Source organism: Panthera uncia (genome assembly GCF_023721935.1).
Source record: "Panthera uncia isolate 11264 chromosome D3 unlocalized genomic scaffold, Puncia_PCG_1.0 HiC_scaffold_8, whole genome shotgun sequence".
In the NCBI taxonomy this organism is placed as follows: domain Eukaryota; kingdom Metazoa; phylum Chordata; class Mammalia; order Carnivora; family Felidae; genus Panthera; species Panthera uncia.
This window is the reverse complement of record NW_026057586.1, coordinates 32,986,543-32,993,653: the sequence shown is the minus strand read 5'-3', so window position 1 is coordinate 32,993,653 and position 7,111 is coordinate 32,986,543.

The window sequence follows — 7,111 nt, the reverse complement described above, 5'->3', positions numbered from 1 at the left end:
ACTGGTACAAACATCTTCTATAGAATTTAACACACACACACACACACACACACGCAATTTTAATTGATGCGTAAGTAAACTTATTAGGAGGAAACATGGAGTCAAATGCAGAATGAAGATGGAATATTCTTGAAGACATGTATAGATGGAAAAGATTCAGAATCATGGGAGTGAAGTAAATTTTTGATTGAGTGACACCTTACAGAAAATTGGTGAGGATGAGATTCAGTGTGATGAGAGGAAGTGGCATTGAAGAAGAGGAGAGATATTTTATCTTCTGAAACTGAAAGAGAGCAGATAAGAATTGATACTGAGCTATATTCACAATTGTGGAGGAAGAAAGTTGATAGGTTTTACCAATAATCACTTGAATTTTCTGATTAGTGTATAAAGGTTTTGATGACAGGGTTTGAGGTCATGTTTGGTAGTCAGTGTACCTGCCAGGCTGGTGACTTTTCAGGAAATTTCTGAAAGAAATGAGAGAAGCTGATGAGGATTGGCAGGGTAGAGCCAAAGTTCCAGTTAGAGAACATTGCTTGTTGGTGTCCCTCAAAGTTACAGGAATGGTATTTCTCAAAGACTGTTCCCTAGTTTGAGCAGAGGGATTGAGAAGATGAACTCTGATTGGTTCAGTTTTGAGGATTTCCTGGGAAGACTTAGTAAAACTTTATGAGCAGAACATGTTGGCTTAAGTACTGGTATCTTTTTTACCCAGAAAGGAAGGTACACTCACCCATCAAGGCTTTTCAGTCCAACTGTTAAAGTCTTAAAGGTCTTGAGCTAAAGATTGATATGCCTGGAAGAGACCTTTAGTAGTCACCAAGTTCACTTCTGTGTTTATAAAGAACATTAAGAACTCTCCCATGTATAAACTCTGCACTTTTTTTCTCTAGATGAAAAACTTCCATATTGGCAAGATAGCAATATTTTAAGTAAGGATAATATGAAAAATGCTGTTATCCAAAACAAATGAAAGTCAAGCTACTTTGAATAAAGAAGGCAGAGGCCATGTGCCCCACCCCACCTGATTACCAGTTATATTTCTTTTCCTTAAGTCTGTATTAGCCCCTAGGCATCTCCTTTGAACACCAGTGCTCCTATGAATACGTTTCAAATAAAACTAAAGAATAAACTTAAATTCATTTGTTTGGTCTTAATTGATGATTTGAGATTTTTTTTTAATTTTAACTTTTTTAAAGTTTATGTATTTATTTTGAGAAAGAGAGAGAGAGAGAGAGAGAGAGAGAATATCAGCGGAGGGTAGGGGATAGGGCAGAAACAGAGAGGGGGATAGAGGATCCAAAACAGGCTCTGTGCTGTAAGCAGACAGCCCAATGCAGAGCTCAAACTCACAAATCTTGAGATCATGACTTGAGCTCAAGTAGGACACTTAACCGACTGAGCCACCCATGTACCTCTGAGATCTTTTTTCAACAAGATCAGCCATATAAATAGAATGGCTGACTGCTTACTTGTTATAAATCAGGAACTTCCATACACTGAATGTGCTACTGCATCTTATAACATCATTTCTAACCTAGGAATGGCAGATACTAAGGGTAGCCACTATTCACCATCTATACTGACCTTGAATTATGACTTTTCATTTTTCATTCTTTAATGGAAAAATCTCCTTGAAAAACTTGTAAAAATGGGTATCTTACTAAATATTTCAAGTGAAAATATGGAGGAATTTAGACTGCCCATGGCATAAAACTTATCAGAATGGAGGAATCTTCTATTAAGAGTGATCTGTATTTTGTCAAAACAGATTTTTCAGATATTAGGTCAATTAAAAAAATTCTGAGGTATTGCATTGGATCTACTTTATTTGCAACCATCACTTTCATTGCCAGTTGAGAGCAAGATAGGTACCAAGAAATGAAGACCGCATCTAGGTATGCCCTAGTTTAAATATTCTGATGGTTAGTGTTGGACCGTGTGTTCCAATTAGAGGTTGGAAAACATTATCACAAACATAATGAGTATATTATAGATCCAAAGATCTAGAGGAGAGGCCAAGATTGAAAATGTCGTAATTTAACCTTCCCCCATAAAACCACAACAAAAACATTGTGTAAATTCTAATGTTTCTCAGGCTCTCCTTTACAAACTGCTGACTTACACACCTACCTATACATTCTCATAACTCAAAGTCACTTTGGGTCACTACTCCATGATTTTTTCATTATCTGTGACTATTATTAACTATAGTTTATCTCCATTTCCTTTCCATTTCTTTGTCTTTTGCTAAAACTCTCTTTTTCAAGGTTCAAGAATTAGGCAAAAGCAGAGCTATTGTTTGATATGTTCAAATGTGCTCAGCAAAGCTTTCTAATAACTTCCGTTAATGCTAAATATTCTGTGGAAAGAGAGCACTAACTCCCAAAGAGACACACAACATTTTCCTGAAGTTCTATTGTTACAATTTAACACAACAACATGCAACTGGGCTTCCATAAGTCCTTCCTAACTTTACTGGATTCTCTGAAACCTGACTCAATCTATGTTTCAGTTTCAAGTCTCAACATTATCCAGACTGACATGAATACAAACCATCAACCAGCATCATCCTACCTTCACCTGTCCTCAATCTCCTCAAGAATTTGACCTGAACTCCGTGTAAATTTCCCACATCTATGTGTACCCAGAATATTTTCCCAACCTGGAATTTTACACATTAGAACATAAAAATACCAATGACCTCTCCTCTGACCTAGTCTTCAGAGAAGGCCTGTAATTCTGAGGCTGCTTCCTGAAAGGTCTAAAGAAGGAGAGAAGGGACTCCTATCTGAGACCCTCTAACAAAAGCAAATACCACAGAAAGTCATTCTTTCCCTGAGGATGAAGACAAAGGGCATCTCCTGCAGATTCTGCCAATCATCTCCTAATAAGGGAAGTAGTAATGACCTGTCATCAAAGATAGCTGGTTAACAACAGCCAAGTCTTCCTCTGCTGGTTGTGAGACTTCAGTGGCACAGACTTAAATGTTATCAGTATCAGAGATAGCAGCATCCAGAAAATGGCAGAAGATATAGAATGTGGTGATGAGGCTCAATTGGACCATAGTTTTTCCTAGCTGATGAAATCAATAGAAATTCCAAGGTGGAAGGAATTTTGATTGAGAAACTTGTGGTTCTGGCAGGACACCAAAGATGCCTTTTTCTGCTGGTAATTTGGAAGAAACATCTGTCAAGTGGTTTTCCTTTGTGTCCCAAAGTTCCAAAAAAAAGGGGATCGAAATCATTTCTCAGTTCCTCTATAGTTCTGCATTGGTGTCAATTCCCCACTTCTGTTTAATCTTGGGCTCTGAACTTGATCCAGTTTTTAGGTGGAGGGAATCTAAGAAACCTAGTCAGTAACTTAGAAGCACAGCAGCTCAAAACCAAGTACATCTTATTCATGATCCTTCTATCCATAAAAACTAAATTCTTACAATCTAATTATAATTAAATTATTTCATTATACCTTAGTTCCACTAGCACAAACCATTGCCTAATTCTTTGCAGAGCCATCCTGTTTGTGAACCTCAGTCTTCCCAATTGGGTACGCAGGTTATTTGCAACTGTATGTTCTATATGTAAATGCTAGTCTGCTAAAGCATCCTTTTGTTGTTTACTGCCTGCATGCATTCACTTATTCATTCAAAAATATCAGTTGAAAAAAGATATCAACTGAGCTTCCACTAGGGGTTGGGGAGAAGACAAGAGCAGAACAGAAATCGGCCAGATCTCACAGAACCTTCACCTGTCCACCAACCGTTTCTTGATCACCAATCCCTGATAGGTCAGCTGATATGCTTTTGATGACAAACTCTCCCTGGAGTCTCTGACCCAACTTCCGACAACACTGCCCTAAACCTAATGGATCATAAAATGAACCTAACAGCACCAACCCTGCTGCTCATCTCCCTGCATCCTCACTGATTTTGTCAGCCCACAGAATCATTTCCTCCACTGCCTCTCGCCTATACACAATTGTTTTGTTTTTGCTTTCCAATCTAACAAAGCCACAGTCAAACGTCTGCCTTATTCAAAACAAGCCATTCGTGAGGAAGCTGATGCTAAATCATTTGCCATCATTTTCCTTACAGATTTTGGCATTTAACAGAGAGGGCAAAAATAAGAAAACAAAAAAACAAAACAAAAAAAAAAAACTTTGTTACTAGGCAGTAAAACTCTCCACAATTGAGTATTCACATTGTTCATGGATCAGCAAACACCCCAGTTTGTCTGTAATTGAAAAAAAAAAAAACATTTGGCACATTTCTATTAAAAAACCTTCCCCTTCATGAATGTTTAAACAAATTAACTTGAACAAGAGGCAGTGATATGCATATCAAAAACAATTCTTAAACCTGAAGTCAACTAAAGCATGGGGAAATCAGTGTGCTGGCAGGTGCTCTTTCTAAATTTCACACTAACAATTTTCTTAACACCCTTTTTCTCCTATCAGGCAAGGGCTTTTGCTTTTATCTTGGATGCTCTTAGAATTCTGGTCATTGCTAAAGCATTCTTGGTTTACTAAAACCAAGAGTGACTTAGCATGACCAGAGTCAAATTAAGCTGGTACATTCTGTCCACTAATGTTCTAAGGCTCTCTCACTGGTAATTAGTGGTGTTCCATAGATGTCTATTAGTGGACTCATCTGAGTGTATATCCAGTGAGGTCAGTTCTACTTACATAACTATAGTGGTACTCATCTCAGCATGCAGACAGAAAGATTCTAGTGTTAGTTCCGCATCCAACTAAGTCTGTGGCATTGGGCAAGTTGACTTAGTCTCCTCATCTGTAAAATGGAGCAAGATGGCATCTAAATTCAATGATTCTAACAAGCAGTCAGTTATTTTGTTTTTAACCCCACTCTCTAACTTGGCAAGTGTGCACATAGTCTAAAAGACTCGGAGATTACACATCAAAGTGAAATATATGTGCAAAGGTTGGGTTTCCTCAGAACCTCTGCTAAGAGAAGAAATCTATATAATCTCAGTTCCAGGGTATGCACATCCTCTGGGATCATACTTAGAGCCTTTCCATTCTTATTTTCTTTAAAAACAGGGAACTATTCAGATAGACTTATTCACCCCTCCCCTGAGAGTTGAATGCTGGAGAAAGCATCTCACCATATTGCATCCTGGATCTCATTAGTCTAGGACCTCCATACTCAAAGGGGTCTTTTTCTCCAGGAAATGTATGCTGAGGTCACTGCCCTTTCATGGGGCTTATCAAATCTAGTTTAGATAAAGAAAAAGAAAAGAGAAAAAAAGGAAAGAAAAGAAGGACAGAAGGAAGGAGAGAAAGGTAAGGAAATAAAGGGAGAGTGAGAGACAGAGGCAGAAAGGAATAGACAGAGAGAGAAAGAAAAGGCTGACTCCCTCTCTCTCTACACCTCCGTCCCCCCTCAAAATAAATAAACTTAAAAAAAGGGGAGGTGTGCCTGGTGGCTCGGTTGGTTAAGGTTTGGACTTTTGATTTCTGTTCCTGTCATGATCTCAGTGTTGATGGTGAGAAGGAGCCCCCTGTGGAGCACTGCCCTGCTTCACACAGAGCTTGCTTGGGATTCTCTCCCTCTCTTTCTGCCCCTCCCCTCTGCACAGGAATGTGTGAATGCTTTCTTTGTTTCTCAAAATAAATAAATAAACTTAAAGAACAAAAAACGAAAGGAAAGAATGAGGTAAGGAAAGGAAGATGGGGGAAATGGTAGAAAGAAAGATGGAAAAAAAAAAGAAAAAAAGAAAAAATCCTGATCTCTGGGGCTTTGGGGAAGGTGTAGGAGTTAACAGTATACAACCACAATTACAGCAGAAGTTATCCTTGCCCTATAAACAGAAAAAAACAACTTTGGACACCTTCTAACTTTCTCTATTTGTCCTCCTTGCCCTGATTTCCCATTAGTTATGATTTTGTCTTGTTATTAATTACATTTATTTCCCCTAATACCTCTTGAGTACCTTCTTACTAAGTAGGGGAGAGAATTTTGACTCATTTTGATCCTCCAAATAATCCTTAGAGACAGGAAGATAGATGAGGACACGGAAGTACTTGGTATCTGGCAGAGTCAGGACTCCACACACATACCACTACTCCTACCCCACACCATTGGAACACCTTCCCATCTTTGAATGCTTGCTGGGTTCTATAAAATTGTAAACAAAAGTCAAGTCACAAGGGATGTTCTATAAAAAAGAATGGTGTTCAGTTGAAAAGAAGAACTAATCAACCTTATGTTGACCTAGAGCCAGAAGCCAACAGGAAGAGCCATGTTAAAAAGTTGGAGCAGAGGCAAAGAATGGAGAACAGATATTGCCATAAACATTTGAAGCCTACAGGAAATCATCTATAAGGGCCTTTCCCATAAATTTATCACAACTCAATGCCTTTAAATTAGCTGACTACCGAAACTTTTGTATTAGTGCAGACATTTTTGGATAAAGTTACCCTGTCTCTGCAACATTCCATGTCTGCTTTGAAATTTCCACACCTCTCACCCTCCCTCCGTCCCTGCATCCCTCCCTCCTTCTCTCTCTGTTTCCTGTCTTCTCTCTCTCCCTTCCCCCATATTGTACAAAGTACACAATTTCAGAGAGAACAATTACATCAACTAGTCTGATTTCATTAAAGTCATGAAAAATGAAGAGCAAATTCTCATACTGCTACCTTTAAAAAGTTACAAAAATTGATTGCTTGTTTTTCTCCTCATTCCTGTTTGATTACCCCCCTCCCCGAGATAAGTATTATAAATAAATACAGATTTAATCTCCGTAATTCATCACCAAGGGGAAATGTGTAGTTCACATGAATGGTAGAAAAGATAGACATAAAAAAAGACCCCTCTGCCGATCAAACCTTTCATTTCCAAGCAGAAATAATTACAGTGATGGTCAGTGGGGAGATTTGAGCAATTTACAGAGGTATAACAGCGGCTCCTATCAACACGGTTTTATATTCAGGGCAAGGCATAGAACTCTAGGTCCTGAAGCATTGCCTATAATCTTTATTTCATTTTTAGATGTTATGCTGTAATAAAATGTAAAAAGGGAATACATAAAAAGTTATAGAGGTGGGAAAAAACATGGTTTGAAGTTGTATGGCATTTCTTGACAGGGCATGT